The following is a 16,132-nucleotide window of genomic DNA, read 5'->3' on the forward strand; positions in this document are numbered from 1 at the left end:
TGCAGCGTGCTGCTAAGGGATCCCTCTGTACGGATATACACGATTTTATCAACCATTTAAAGAGAATAGAAACTTCAAAAAGCAATCAAGTAAGGCTTGAATTCTCAGGGGCTTCTCTCCTTCCCCCCCCCCCCGACTTTTGTGACTGATTTCCTGCCGTGCCACTCCCTGCCGATATACAAGACTGTGACTTGCCGCTGACTCATTTGATTACGGCAAAGAGTGAATGGAACTACCTCATCTGCAGTTGCTACATGCTGACTCTGTACAGGTTGCCGATATATCTCGTGGTGCTTACTGGGTCAGTGAAAGCTGCAGTGAGGTGTCTGCGTGTCCCTGCCCTGCGGGAAGCCTGTGCCCACCCGCTCGCCCTGCCCTCGGGCTGATTCTGAGCACACTTACGGTCTCGGCTTTGCTGCCAGGAGCTGCTCCACCGATGTCAAGCGAAGCGTATGCGTACGTATCTCTTTACATCAAGGCTGTCACGCTGAAAGATGAGGGAGTCTGTCAGAGAAAACAAATCCTTTAAAACACAATCAATGAAGTCTAATTTAATTAAATTACCATAGCCACTCGCCACTAAAATTAGAATACAGATTTCCAACGATTTTCTTTCAGGGGTTTTATTCTTATGCCTTTACTAAACTACGGTTTCTCTCCAGTGACCTAACAACTCCTTCCCCCAGACTATGTAAGTTATATTAGATAAATTTGTTCACGAGAATAAGAAAGAAGCAAAGATGCTGATGAGGTAAAGTGGGAGCTAATGCCAAAACTTCCATTGCTCCCCAACCAGTAGGCAGCATCACCTCCTGTTTTAAAACCATCAAAGAAATAAATCAGAGAGCAGATTTCATATACTACATGATGAGGTTTACCTCATGGCACAGCAGCCACTGCCCTTTCCTCAAATTATTGAGCCAAGCAGCAAGAAGGATTCAAATAAAAACTGACTTTAACTGAGGGAGTTGATTCAGAGAGCACAACTGGCGAGAGGCCGCAGAGGTGCCCCAGCCGGGGCAGGCTGTGCCTCCGCGAGCAGCGCTCTGCCATCGGCACCGGCTGGTCCAGTCCAGGGGAAAGCAGGCTGGAAACATGGGGCTGAGCCATTTTTCAAGGGCTTTTCTCCCATCATCCTATACTTCATCTTTTAATAGATGCTAATTGCTTATTGACTTTGGCCTGGGCTGGGTCTCCTTAGCAACAGTTCCACATCCGGATTATGTGATTGCTTATAACATTTTAATTTCAGTTCCTTTCCACTCCCGCACCTAGTAATGCACACTCTCTTTAATATTGTTTCGTGCCCAGGTCACACTGAAAGTTGAAGCTTCAGCCGTTTTTTTCTGTAACAGAAGAAGTGAATAAAAGCTGAACAGGGAAAAGGCAGAATCAGCATCAGGACTTTAATTTTTAACTTAAATATTTCACTAAAATTTTCAATAGAGGTAATTTTTTCCAATAAACTCGGGAAAGAAGATTTTCATGCCAACGATGTATTGTGCAACGACATGTTCTGCACACATAAGGACAGAGGTTTCTTCAAGTGGGTTTATGCCACTCCGTCAATCCATCCATCCACCCCACCAGCAGCATTCAGGCACATAAACAGATGAGAAGGGCTCAGCAAAGCGCTGGTGCGGAGCTGCAAGGCCAGCTTGCCGCATCAGCCTCGGGAGAAGGGCAGTGGCGCAGTCAGGGCTGTTGTGGCTTGGGACCGCGGGGGGGTTGCTGGGATGCTGGTGGTCTGGATGCAGCAGCCTGTGTCACAGCTGCCCTTCCCTGCACAGCACAGGGTTTTGAACAGAATTCGGCCTTTGGCATCCTGAGTGCTTTCACGATTATTGGGGAACAAAGACTGCTTTATGGGAAGAGAATGATAAAAAGCAAAATAATTTCTGCTCTGAGGAACAGATCCTGTTTCCTTCTGTCCTTCCTTCCCGTTCACAGATGACCATCCCAGCTGTGGTCTGAGCACCGTTTCGGGCTGATGGGCACCGGGGGGGGGGCACCCCTTGCGTGCACCCCATCCCCTGCATGGGTGTTTGAGATCAGTGCGGGAGAGGCACCGTCTCTGGGAGCTGCCTGGCCACGAGCGTGGCACCTGGCTGTGGCAGTGACCGCTGTGCCAGGCGGCTCCTCCAGCACCAATGCCTCGTCCTCTGCTGCCGATGAGAGAGTCCCCCTGCGATGCTTCATGATCGGGTTGTTCTTGGGGTCATGTTTGGCCTGAAAAACTGGATTTCCTTTGAAATGAAGTTGGAAGACACTTTAACACAAGTGAACACGTGTTTCAAGTTTCATCAGGAGGCAGAGAAGTAAAAACAAGCTAACCCATGAATCTGTACTTGCTGGAATACTGTCTTGGTACTGTATATTATTACAAATGAACTAATGTATGCCTTGCAGAAATACCTTCTGTGTATATTTATAGAGGTAGATGTTTGTGTGGACATAGGTATATATACAGAGAGGGAGGGACATTTCAACACTGCTCTCTGGGGCAGATACTTTTTTCCTTTGATTTATCCTGTATGATGAGGATCTTTCCATCCCGCTCTTCTTTTGCACACTAGATGCAGATATAAGGAAGGAAGAACACTGTCATTGTTTTTTTTGGTTCTCTTCAAGCAGTTGCAAAAACACAGCATTGATTTTTTTCCACTGTTTTAAAAATACTCTTCCTCCTTTTTTATGATAATTCACTGTAAGGCTGGACTTAAAAAGAACCTATTTATTCAACAGCAAAGGTCTTCCACTGCCACATACTTACTGTTTCATCATAGAACTGCTCAGACTATTTTGCATTTGAAAATGCAGCTCTGACAAATGGAATGAATTGTAATGGCATTCGGTTTCTCTATTTTTAGCAAAAAGACATTGAAGAATGTCTCTCAAACCAGAATATGGCGTTAGGCTCTGTGAATTTACAGCAAGTTGCTTTGTAGGCAGGAATAAAAAAATTAGGAGCATCATTTAAACTGTAAAGGTAAATAAAAGTCAGCTGGCCTTAACAGATCTGCTGCTGCTCTTGCTGGAGTCCGTTATAATCCTTAATGGAAACTTAATCTCAGCACAGATTATTTATCACATCTTTCAGGGCCCTGGAAGCATACTGTGGGACTCCACAGTGGATACTTGCCATTAGTTTTCTGGAGCATCCTAATAGTAGGGGGAAATAGCAGCTCTGACCACCAGCTGTTGCACTCAGGAAAGGTCTGTTTAAGCCTGGCTTGCACAAGCAGAAGGGTGTGGGGAGCGGCAGCGCAGGCCCTCGCTGACATCAGTGGACAGACAGCGCATGATGGGGTGACTAATGAAGTCCGAGGTCTGCTTTGGGGTAATCAACTTTATCACGGTCTCATGTGATGGTATGTTCTTGGATTCCTCCAAATCATGGGCTATTTATGAGAGATCCTGGCCATTTGGGACACTGTACGTGTTCTCTGCTTGACGCATGATTCAGTAACAGCTTGCTTTGATCGTAAGAGGACAGGAATCAAAATTAATATCAAATGTTAATCCAACATCTGCACAGTTTGCACAGAGCAGGAATCGGCCGTGGCTGAGCATTCAGGGCTGAGTCCTTGCAGGTGGAAAGGCTTTTCTCTACCACTGGCAGACTGTGGTTCAGTTATCGCCGCTCTGAGATCTATGAACTAGAAACATCATCTTTTAAAGATTTCAGCGGTGCTGCAAATACACAAGGAGCACTGATTTTTTTCCCCAACTAGAACTAACCCACACACAAATGACTTTGAAGATGCATCGCATCCCAGCAGAAACGTGGTGAAAAGCCAGCAGGATGCCTTCGTCCTTTCCAAAGGCTTCCATCAAAGCCGTAGCAAACCCCCGAGGGTTTGTACCTCAGGGCTGTCGAAGCTTGGGAGCTGTCAGGGCAATGACTTGGAAAAGGAATAACTGGGCCATGGGCTATAGCACCCGGGTAGCTTTAGAAATTTATCAGGAGATTTTAAATATTTATAAGTTTTTGGCATGTAATAGCCTTACCCAAACACAGGACAGCATTGTGCATTGCAACAAAAGCCATGTGCAACAAATGCCATAAAATAAATAGTAGCACATTTAAAACAGTGTGCAGATGCTAATCCGCACAGCGCCGCAGGGAGACTCATCCGCTAATCCAACACTCAGCCGGTAATGGTAAAGACAGAGAAGCTGAGGCTCAAAGTAGTTAAAGGTTTGGTTTTTCAGAAGCCGCAGACACCGTAACTCAATGGGATTTCATGACTAAGTGACCATAAATGGCATTGTCACGCCGCTGGCAGCACCGATCCTGGCTCAGCAGTCACAGTCAGGTCCCCGGGAGCAGCACCCAGCCTCCTGCGTCAAAGGTTTCCAAACACATTGCACATTTTCTTCACCTGGTATGCTGCTTACTGGGGTTTACAAGACAATAGAAGTGTTTCTTCTCAATTGATGAAGTAGTCATTAAGCCTCTCCTTTCGTTACCACGATCTCTACCAAGCGAACCAAAACCAAGACAAGTCGTTCAAGTCAAAGCATGAATTCAATAGATTGCGTCATGGATTACATTTTCCTTATTCAGCAGCTGTATGGAAGGCGAAGTTCTGCATTATACAAATACTGGCTAGGACATTTGATACAACTTGTTCTGAGTTTTTCCATCTTCATTCTTTCCATCTACCTCTGTTATTCAGGGAAGACAGCAATACAAGAGCATACACCAGCAGTTCAGTCCAAATTGGACAGAGGGATGTCTTTAGGCAGAGAAATCTCTAGAAATATGCTGAAAAATATAAGACTTGTCCTGGAATTTGAATTGAAATTTATCATTCGGAAGTCTATTTAGGCAACAGTTGCTTGTAGTAGCAGTTGTGTCTGGGGCATTTTTTTCATCTCTGTGTCTGGAAGAATATGATTTTTCTTCTGTACATAGAGGTCTTGCTGCATTTTATATATGTGTGTGTGTATATATATATATCTCTGTCTTGCTGCATTATATATGTATCCAGAAGCTGAAACTGGTGCCAAAAGCAGCCATTCATCTGGCAAACAGTGCTTTGCCAGAACTGACAGTGCTGCTCTTGCTTTGCATCTCGGGGAGACTTGCAGCTGGAATTTAAAGCTCTGGGTTTGACACGGGCTGTAAATGGCCCAAGAGCAAGGCTGCTCATGCTTTTTGCTATCCTGTGGCAGCTGAAATCGGGGGAGACAATGAAACTGGAATCCATTTAGCACATACTGGAAGAGCAAGGACAAGGCATTCCCTGGGAGCATGTCCCATTCAGGAATTCACCTCATTTCTTTGTCCAAAATATCCTCGCTGCTTGTTCCTATGGAAACGCTGCAAAGTTCATCTATTTTTCTAGGTTCATCTATTTTTTTGATTGATAAACTGCTGCGGAGTGTTTAATTTTAGTTCTAATTTGTGAAAATGGTTTTAAGTGAGAAACGTATCCTCGCAGCTATGGATAGGCCTCTCTCTCTCTCTCTGTCCGAAAAATCCAAATAAAAGTCATGTTGGTACCTGAGGACGATGCCTGGTGGTGCAAACATCCCCACGGCAGCGCCTGCTCCCAGCCAGAACCCCCACCGAGCACCAGGAATGCAGCAATAGTCGCGTTGTGGGTGTCCGAGCAAAACGTAGCTTACCCAAATAAACATGACTTGACATATCAAACACGAAGTTGAAAAATAATGTGCAATAGCAACGCATTTTTAAAATAACTCAGGATCTGATTTCATAACCTAAGAAGTCAGATCCTATACAAAACCACACAATGCTCCAGTGTTCAGCTAATCACAGCTTCCTGCCCATATCAGATACCGCAAGCATGGTCCTCATTAGGCATTTTCTCTGCTTACTTCCAGCTTTACCTACTGCTTGTGTTTGCATCCAGAGTAACCCGGGCTCTCTTCCTAAGATGGTACGCCCATTTTTCTCAGGGTTTCAGCTTCTTTTCTTATGCTTTTACTCTATGAGTTGGAGTTCGCAGGAGTGACGGTGTAAAATCAGAATAAAACATCTCACATCTGCCAGAGCTTGTGAACTGCACGGAATTCCAGGTGTTCCCTGGTTACTCTTCGGGAGTTGTTTTAACCTGGGATGCAGATGAATAGTTGTGTTTGGCTACAGAGGAGCGGCCAAGCTCCTCCTTGGGACAGCTGGATGAAGCGTAGGAAGGAACGCTTTCCAGAGGAACAGTGTATATTTTTTAAACAAACCAAAGCCCTTCTGTGTGACATAAACAAAACTGTTGACCTACGTGCAGCCAAAGGGGGAGGTCATTTGTCTCTCCTGGTGTGCGCCCCGGGACGCGGCAGCCGGGCGGATGAGAATGCCAGTGCAGGGAGTGAGGGAAAACACACACATCCCGGCTATTTCAGAAGAAAGGCACGATGCTGCGCAGCGCTCATATCTGCTATCCCCGCTGTGGTGTTCTCATGATGGTGAATAACCAACTAAAAAAACCCAACACTTTAAATGGATTTGCTTTCTGCAAAAGGCTGAAGCCACTCCCCTTTCTTTTTTTTAAGGGTTTCTCACAAAAATATTCCCAGAAAGAAATCTTGCATAAGAAGCCTTAAGTCTACTGACTCATTTTTAAAGCTACTTCATTAGCCCCTACACGGGCTGATAGGCCTTGGCTGGCACGTAAGGGCACAAGGGCCGTGCATTGTTCTGCTGCTCAGCCCAGTGCGGCGCTGGCAGCCTGGTCACGATCCAGCCAAGCAATTAGAGAATTTAACGTCCTCCATAAATGCTTGTATGCGTGAGGCCATATATTTGGCAGCATTTATTTGCTCGAAAGGGAGCTAACCTTTTTAATGTTGCAGAACCAGAAGGAACGGTAGAGGCCTCTGTGGGCAGCACATTGATTTGGGTGAGAATTAGGAATAATAAAGGGTGGAAGAAAAGCACTTGGACCCGGCCAGCAGTCACCAGCCTCAAGCCACCGTCCCCGCCGTGTAGTTATTAGTCAGTTCCACTGTGAATATATCGCAATGTCCCGCTGCTGAGCTCTGCCCAGCAACACCCTGTGAGGAGGAAAGGCAGAGGCGGGTGCAAGAAGCACCAGACGGGGAAAAAGGGCAGGGTGGTGCCACTGTCCCAGAGAATAATGGCAGACACCACCCCGGAGGTGGGCGGGAGGAAGGCGGCAGCTCGGGGAAACCCTGGGCTGTGCCAGCAGGAACTGGGGGGCTGGGTGTCCAGGGATGGCTCCGCAGGATTTGTCTGGAGAAACCGGAGCCCCCCAGATGGGAGAAAACAGGGCAGGCAGAAAGCTGAGCTGATCACTCATCCCTATGGCGTGACCTGTGCTTTACCTATTTCCAGGAGTTTTTCTGGGAATAAGCTTTTCCTAAAATCTCCAAGATTCCCCACCGTGGGGACCTCTGCTCTGCTCTGGCTCTGCCCTTGTCTTCCAGGGCAAAACCTGTGATTCCCATGTTCCTGCTTGTCTTGCTGTAAAACGGGGATAATGGTGATTCCTGGCTTTTGTGAAGCAGGTCTAAAATCACCAGCTAAAAAAAAAAAAAAAAAAAGCAATAAAAGGTATGCTGCTGGGAGAGGATGGCATCAGAAGGGTGTTACCGGTGGAGCCAGCTGGGCAGCTGGCACCTTTTGCTCCTTGTGTGTCTGACAGAGACCTGAAACGGGAGATAATATCAAGAATGAGCCCAGTCACAAGCTGTCTGATGGAAAAGGACCAAAAAGTAAAAATAGATCCTTTTCAATCAAAGAACGGTGTATTTCAAAGGGCAGTTCAGCCATACTGTAACAGTTGGCACTGCATCTCACATCAGCCATCTGGTACAGCGCTCCCAGCAGGGAACCTTGTCTTTGTAAACGTGTTATGGCTTCCCTATGGGTTAAAACACCAACAGAGAGGCTGGTATGACACAGAGGGGGAAAAAGGAGCCCTACCAAGCCCAGTCCTGCTAATCAGAGTAAACAAGAGCAAAATGTAAAAAGGGAACAGGGCTGGGGCATGGCTTGAGATCCTTCTTCGAGGGTGGTCACTGTGCCTTAGTCCCCGCTGCCCCGTTGCTGCAATGGTGGCGTTAGAGAAGGGAGAGGGAAGAGTGCGATATAGATAACAGCAGCCTCAGGTAAGTGGCTTTATCTTTACAGCCGTGGTGACAGCATGGTTTGCAGGATGGAGGCCATCTAGCTGGGGCCAGTCATGCTATGTGGGAGTCCAGCGGGGGCCTGCAGTGGGGACCCCACCAGTGCCCGAGCAGGGCTGCGGGAGCCTTGCAAAGCCCTGGGTTATCACCGCTGCCCTCTCAGAGGCACTGGCCACCTGCACGGGCACAGCACGGTGTCCGCTCAGGCACCTCTGGTGGCCCTTGTTTGCTTTTGGCCTCAAGCCCAGGGAAGGTGGCAGCAGCTCCTTTAGGGACCAGAAACACACACCCCCCCCCCCCGCCCCAGTTGGCAACACAGGCCAGCAGGGCCACGTGCACCCACAAGAAGCCCCCTCCTCCTGTATGCAGCAATGGTCTTCTGGATATATCTCCTTCTTGTTGGACTTTGTACAAAAAAACTTTTCCTCCACTGTGCATGGACTTTGGTCCCTTTTGGCACCAGCCGTCGCTGGCTGGCAAGCTGCTGGTATGAACGGGTCTTAAAGCGTTGGGCTGTGTGGGGTGAGCACCAGCACACCTGCATTGTCTCTGCCTCTCTAAGAGCAGTAGCTGGGAAGATCCCTCAGCGAGACCCTTCACTGCTGTGAGAAAAGCACAGATCTGACCATTAACAGCCTGGTGCTGCCGGTGCCTGGCTGGCACAGGTACCATGGTGCAGCCGGGGAGCTCTGTACAAATGGATGAGCCATGCCCTGCCCTGTGACAGGCTGGTTCAGCCCCACAGGAGCCTTCCTCCTGCTCCTTCCCCAGCCTTCGCAGCGGTGTGCCCAGCCACATGCAAACCTGGGGAGGCACTGGCCCACTGTTTGCTGTAGTCCTCACACCAGCAGTGAATTTTCCTTCTGCAAAGCAAAAATCCTCTCCCTGGTTCCTTGACAGCAGTAAGTTCCTGTAACAAAGTGGGGGGGGGGGGGGCGTGATGAAGCAGTTGCAAACTGGTGAAGTGCAACTGGAAAACAGCTTTGGCATTTGTACTCCAGCCTGGAAGGCTCAAGGCAGGACAGCAGCGGCTGGCGCAGTTCAGTTTCCCTTCCCGGCAAATCTCAGACCCTCTGACAGCTCTTAGAAACGCTAATTAGCACAAAGTCCATTTAGCTGCTGGCCTGGCGGATGAAGGGATACGGCAAAATCAATCACTGCCCCAGAGGGCTCTGCAAAGGGCACTTCAACCCAGGGCTGGATACGTGCCCGTAAATTAGCTGAGGGTTACAAACGAAGCCGCGCACCGCAGTTCTGCTGCGTACGCACAGCCGGGGGGGTGTCACACGGCGCGGCAACGGCCACCACGAGTGGGTGCCCCACGCAGGACCGGACGCAGGGCTGAGCCGGGGACCGGCGAGGTCTCGGCGCTCGGTACGTGCCCCCGGAGCGCAGCCGGCGGTGGGAAGGGGCAGGCGGCGGGGCTCCCTGCGGGCAGCCCGGCTCCCACGCCCCGCGCCCCGCGAGGGCGACACCCACCCCCCCCGCAAAGATTTTACAATGCTGCCACCTACTGCCACCGGCCCGCCCGGCCCCGCCGGCACCCGCGGCCGTGCCCGAGGTGGCGGGACGCTCCCCGCGGGGCCGGGGCTGGCACCAGACCCGCCGCTCCGGCTGCTCCTGGACCCGGCGCAGGCGAAGGGGTTCGCTCGCTCTCCCCGAGCCCTGAGAACCAGCGCGGCGCGGCTGGGTGGGAGGCTGGGAGGCTGGGAAGGGGATGTGCTGCCCCTGCCGCGGCCTGGGAGTATCTCCTAATGCCGCAGGAATGCGGTTAGGTCATGGCGAGTCCCCCACACGCCCTGCCACTGCCTCCCAGCCATCCGCCAGCCGAAAGCTCTGGGAAGCAGGGTTGCTGCTGAAACGGAGGCATGCATTTCTGCTGGCGAGGCTCCTGGCTGCGAAAAACTTGTAAGCCGTAACAACCGCTCGCTGCGACAAAGTTACTCCATTTCCCATGGTACCTGTCCCACCCGTGAGAGCTGTGGCAGGTGTGGTGGTGGGGGAAAGGTTTTACAAAACTTGTCATTTTCCTTCTGTAGTTAAGCGTTACTGGGGGCGATACTTCTGACCGTGCGTGAATCCTTCCTGCTGAACTCACTGGGCATGACGCACCCACGGGAGGGGAAAGCATGCCCGAGATGAGAGCAGCTAGAGTACGCTCCTGCTGAGCTGCTCTTTCTGAAGATTTGTATTTCTTTTTCCAGGCGAGGAGTTTTATTATTACAGAAAGAACATGAGATTTTTATGAGTGATTTTACAAATTAGTTTCTCAAATTGTTTGCAGCAGCACAAGAAATGTTGCAGTCATTAAAGTTCATAGAAAGTATTGAATGCTCCAGCTCTGCAAAGTTGTTCCTTGTGCAACAGAGACAAAGTCTCCCCTGACATGTTTAGATGTCTGACCCTGAAACACTGCCCATCATCTCTCCACCGTAGCCGTACGGGCACTCATCCTGCCCTTGTGCACATTGGTGGAACGAGCCAGGAGCTGAACCAGCAAAAACCCAGCTACAAATATGATTTTAAAAACAAATAACTAATTATTTCCATTCATCACATTTAATTTGGGCTCATGCAGAAATACTGTTCATCCAATAGTCCAAAATATGTCACGTATTAGGAGCTAAAGAGTCCAACCCAATGAATGAGTCATCACCCAGTGGATGAAATCCCATATCTTCATGGCTGCTCATAAATAAGACAAGCTCAACTTTATAGTAAGTCATAAGTAAACAATGAACTATACGAAAATCAGAATCAGCTGTGTTATAACTGCACAGGCATGGTGCCCACGCAGAAATGAAAAGCGAATGTGATACCATCACCGTTTGGCTTTGGAGGCTGAGTTTGGCTCTGAAACTCTTTTAACAGGGGTTTTGATCCGTGTAGCAGGGCGGTCGGACATCCAGACCTTTGAGGCCACTGCAGATGCCTGTTTGCAATAAACAACACATTATCCCGGCCATTACCACTTCTGAATGCAGCCTCGGATCCCAACAGGCAGATTTTCTGAAACTATCGTCTGGTATCTTCTCGCTACAGCCCAACATCTCCAGGCAGTGCTCCCGTGCTCTCGCAGCCCGCTCTTGCCTTGGTGCTCTCTCCTAGGTGGAAAAGAAGGGCAGCAAAAAGCTGCTCCTTCACCCTGAGATGAGCATCGGTGCATCCTGTGCATTCCCCATAACTGCTACCCCGAGTGCTGGGCTGCATTGACAGAGCTGGCTCAGGATTTTTGGAGGGGAGTTGGTTTGTCAATAACTATTTGAACCAGCGTTGTGAGAGAAGGCGGGAAATAGGAGAAAGTATTGATCAACCTCTGACTCGCTATAAAATTAACAACTTCTAAACCTCAGTATTGAAATAACTGGAAGCCTGACCGCACCACAGACAGCACAGCAGAAGGGCTGGGCGAGAGAAGACGTGCTCTCAGCATGGGGAAAGACTCCGGCACGTGGCAGCGAAGGGGCCACAAGCCAGGTTTGAGCTCCATCATCCCTGCAGGCAGGGTCTCCCTGGCCACAAGCAACTTGTGGAGCTGCAGCCAGCTTTGCAGGGGAATTTATGCCAATAAAAGCATCTCTCTGCTGAGGAAAGAGAAAGTGTTTTGCTATCTTGTTGAAGACTTTGGGAAAGGAATATTTTTCTTCCCCCTCTTCTCACATCCTATTTGTGTTTGGCTAATGGTGCAGGTGGAATACTCATCCTCGGAGCATTGCAGGAAGCAGAACCTTGGATTTCAGGGGAAACTAGGATATGCTTGGGCAGTGCTGAAGGGGAAGCGGCAGGTGCACAAGGTTGACCATCTCAGGGGATTTTCAGTTTTCATTTGCGTGGCATCACGCAGGAAACCATTAATGGCAGAGGCATCCAGAGCTGCTGTTGCCTGAAGAAAGCGCTCTGGGGATAGGTGCTGCACAGCGGAGCAGCCTTTGAAGACTTCCAGGTCTGCGTGGGCTCGGTGGTGCACTCTGAGGTGGAGATGTGCTGCCACCCCCTTGCCCTAACCTTCTCCTCTTCGGTACAATGGAGCAGCTCAGGCTGCCGCTGGAATAGCTATAGGGCCAAGACAGTAGCTGTCTGGCTATAGGAAGAGGAGAGACCAAAGCAGCTGTTCCCTGAGAGAGAAAAGCTCCAGCATCTGCCAAAATACACAAGGACACAGACTGCTTTGCGACCGTCCCTGCAGAGCAGGGGCTAGGGCAGATCGGGACACCCGTTCTATAGTGATGTGTCTAGATACGGGGAGGGGGACCTTTGAGATGTGGCAGAAAATTGAAAGCCCAGAAGAGGCACAAGCCTGGTCGCAGGCGCTCGGTCCACCCCAGGGGATGCAGCATCTTGTGCCGGTGGACGGAGCCTGGCTCCCTCCTTCCCCCTAGGGCACTCCCACCGCCCCACCACCTCTAACTGCATTTCTCTGAAATGTTGGGAACAGCGGGGCCCTCTCAATACTTCAAAGATGATTTCCAAGTCCTCTCAGAAGACCTCCAAAGAGCTCCTCTGGCTCCTTGGCTTCCCAGCAGTCCTCAGCCCAAGCGGCTCCGGCAGTCAGAGCGGGCTGGGCAGCACCGCAGTCCCCATGCAGGCTCTTCCCACCAAGGACGCTCTGAAGAGGGAAGTCGTTTTATTTTCTCAACCCCATTATAGTTGCAGCAGGGCAAAGCGCAGATGTAATCCAACCAGAGATGTGACTACACAAGCCCAAGTCACTACTTTCTGTGCAAGCAGAGGTCCTCCATATACATTCTCTTTTTAACATCAGAAAATTATTGTATCTTGTTAATAAAGTTCTGTAAATGGATGAATAATTTCCACAAAGGAAAGAATGTAAAACTTGCATCAGCACAACATTACTTCTAATCAAGTGATCTTCATAATTCTCCAGAACAAACGGAACTTCATATTTTCCATATGTAACCATCTTTGTCACCCAAAGCGCTTTGTATTCAATAAAAATACCAGCTTTCATTAAAGAAAAAAAGCCTTCTGCTGCAGAGTTTTCCTGGCATTGCACATCTCTGGTTCCCTCACTCAACATGTTTAGAATTAAATCACAAAACCTTAACTCACCCTCTAATGATCTGTTTGTTTCCAGATTCATATTCCCACAATATGTTCGCTGACAGCAGTTGGGCTCTTTGACAAAAGACAAGGAATTTTTCCCAACAACATATATTTGCTTCATTCTGGTGCATTACAGAGGAAGGGTGCCGGCTCTATGAGCTGTCACCAATAACGTGACTCTAAGACCAAATGTAATTTATTTGGTACAAACTAAATGTTTATAGTAAGTGTTCTTTGTTCCGAACATTATCACTTCAACATTCAGCTTTTTATGAAGAGAGCTGTGAGAAAGGTTGAGCTCTATTTTGAAAGGGTTTTTAAATTTAGCATCGCTATGAGTCGGAGCCAAAACGCCGATGCATACAGTTCTCAGGAGGAGGATGGTAAAAAGCTGCTCCCCTCAGTTTCTGGCACTTCAAAATTGTTCTTTTCGACTTTGTGTTATGGTTAGAACAGAATAAAAGCAAACCAATTCTTGAAAGGATATGTTGTTTCAAAATAAATCTGAAATGTTACACCCCAAATAACGCTGAATGCAGTATTTTGACATTATTGCACTTTATTCCTTTCTTCCACCCTTAAAATAATCCCTTCAAATTCACATCGATTTCACAAAGCACTTTGATCTCAACAGAAACAAAACTTGGACTGGGTTAGCAGCACGAATAATCTCATCCCATACGAACGCACTGTAAAGCTGCACCCAGGTGTGCTCTGTGCCGCTCAGAAAAGACAAGAAAGGCAAGAGTGGCGAGGAGGATGGATGGCTACAGCACAGGAAACCCACCTGGTAGCGAAGGGCTTCGGGAGTCCGATCTGCTGCTGAGAAGGTCAAAGCCAGATGCGGTCACAGGCTGCAGCACCTGCACGGGGAAGAGCAATGTCAGCGGCGAGGGGTCCTCCCTTCCCGGGGGGAAAGGACTCACCGGCAGAAAGCTGCAGCTAAGCAGCCACGCACTAGGGAAATACATTTTCAAACGGGACCAATCTGACCTCGTCAACAACTAACTGCACCCTTATCCACCTATACGGGAGATCCTCCACCTCTTGAACGACAAAAATCAACGTCAGACGTTTCTCTAACACACACGTAGTTTAAATAGGAGCAATTCAAGGCGGTTGTCCCACCCGTTGTATTGTACCTCACCACTGATTTCACAGCCCCTGTTCCCTTGGGGGATAATGTGTCCTATGAACAGTGATCCCAAGCTTTACTCCTAAAAAAGAACCTTACTATTACTTCCATTTTTACAGCAACTAGAATTATTATTTGCTTATTACAAAATATTTGAGACACAACAAATAGAATACCTCCAGGTTTATCTGAAGAAAGGAAATCCTTTCTGCGGACTCCCCTTTGCTCCCTGCTGAGATGACGACTCAGAAGACTGCAAAGTCCCGCGGCGGCGCGCGAGTGTGTTTCTCTGGGGTGTGAAGCCGACCCTCCCTTATTACAGATAGCAGCTTTATGGCACAGGCGTTGTTCTACTTTACCAGTGCCCTATTTTCACAAGGTATTTAATGAACAGGATTTCAACTGCAAAATTGCAGGCTGAGATCAAGAAGGCAAATGACCTTTGTGCTTGTGATTGCATGTTCACATCGTTACGCTTATTTTCCTCATTAGCATATAGGTATCCCTTTTTTGTTAACACGCTTTATTTAATTTTAATAGACTTCTTTATTGTATTTAAAAATGTAGAGGAAAACAGAAAAAAAATTCCCATTGTTCTCCCACATGTTTGTTTTCACTACAACTGCTAAGAGGAAAAGCCCTTTACAAAAACAGGATACAGCAGGCTCCTCTGCACTGCAGCGCTGTGCACCCCCCGCGCACTCGCACACTCCGGGCACGGCTGCAGTGGTAATTGAGAGTCCATAGAAAGTCACAAGTAAATGAAAAACATCAATGGGAGCTTTATTATCTACTTGAATGGGAGTAGCATCGTGTCCCTACTGAATAAACCCCACCAGCCTGGGCAGGTCCCGCTCCCCTCAGACGCGTTACCATCTGCCCACAGGCGTTTTCCTCTGCGACTCCGGTTACGGACACGGAGGGGCAGGCGGGGATGTCCGCAGGGCAAACCCCACCGACATGGGAAGGCATTGAGCCAGCGAGCCGCATGGCAAAAGTTGGAGCATCCAACCTCCCTTCCCGGCTGTCCTAAGAGATGAGACACCAGGGACCCATCCGATGTCACCTCCATCAGACGCTGCGGGGCCCCGGGAGATGTCCCCAAACTGCCCGTTGGCCTCGCTGAGCAGCCGCAGGCCCCCCCCTCAGGAGCCGGGCTCCCCGCTGCATTCCTACTAATGACTTTTTGGTGCTCCTCTCTTAACGTATCCCACAGCCTCCTTTCCCCCCGCTCGGATTATTGCTTCCCCGCTTGGTTTTCAGCCGGGCAGGGGAGGGGTCCTCGGCCGTGCCAGCAGCCCCGGGGCCAAGGCAGGAGGACTCGCCCGCTGCGCTCGCTGTAAAGCACATTCCTGCGGGCTGTTGTTCAGAAGATAATAAAAATCGCTGTTTTCTTCTCCTCATATGTTCACATTTGGAGGAGTTCATGCTTCCAAAGAATAACACTGACTTGTTCTCCGCGATACTGAAGAATAAATCACACGCAGTTACCAGGAGATCTGCATTTCTGTAATCAAGAGCCTCATCTCTGGCCAAAAAGTACCTTGTGGGAATCGGGTTGTAGCAACTGGGAGGCCAGTAAAGAGCAATTTGAGCTTTTCTGACTCTGAAACATGGTGATTGCAATTCCATTCCCCTGGTCAGAAACTACCACTTAGCAGTCATCTGCCTGGCAACCGCCTTCAGGCACCATCCCAAGATCATTTCAATTTAAAAAAAAAAAAAAAAGTCTCAGCTTTTAGGGAAATATAGTTTCTGCTTTCTTTCTAAGGAAAAACATGTAACGCCATAAGGGTTGAGGGTATTCTTGGGGCG

At 48.9% G+C, this 16,132-nt stretch overlaps 1 protein-coding gene across 6 annotated transcripts in view; it reads right to left on the reverse strand.

Moving 5' to 3' along the window:
- FLNB (filamin B) overlaps window positions 1-16,132 on the reverse strand; it is a 91,505-nt gene that overhangs the window by 74,510 nt on the left and 863 nt on the right. The window contains exons 1-3 of one of the 6 annotated variants that reach the window (XM_054837858.1): window positions 14,494-14,609; window positions 13,970-14,045; window positions 399-504 (exon numbers count right to left, since the gene is read on the reverse strand). The gene's annotated coding sequence lies outside the window, so the exon portion shown is untranslated. Of the gene's footprint in view, window positions 1-398; window positions 505-13,969; window positions 14,046-14,493; window positions 14,610-16,132 lie in introns of those variants that run through there. The other 5 variants (XM_054837865.1, XM_054837862.1, XM_054837863.1 and 2 more) reach the window with 5 other exon arrangements.

Source organism: Grus americana, chromosome 11 (assembly GCF_028858705.1).
Source record: "Grus americana isolate bGruAme1 chromosome 11, bGruAme1.mat, whole genome shotgun sequence".
Lineage (NCBI taxonomy): Eukaryota > Metazoa > Chordata > Aves > Gruiformes > Gruidae > Grus > Grus americana.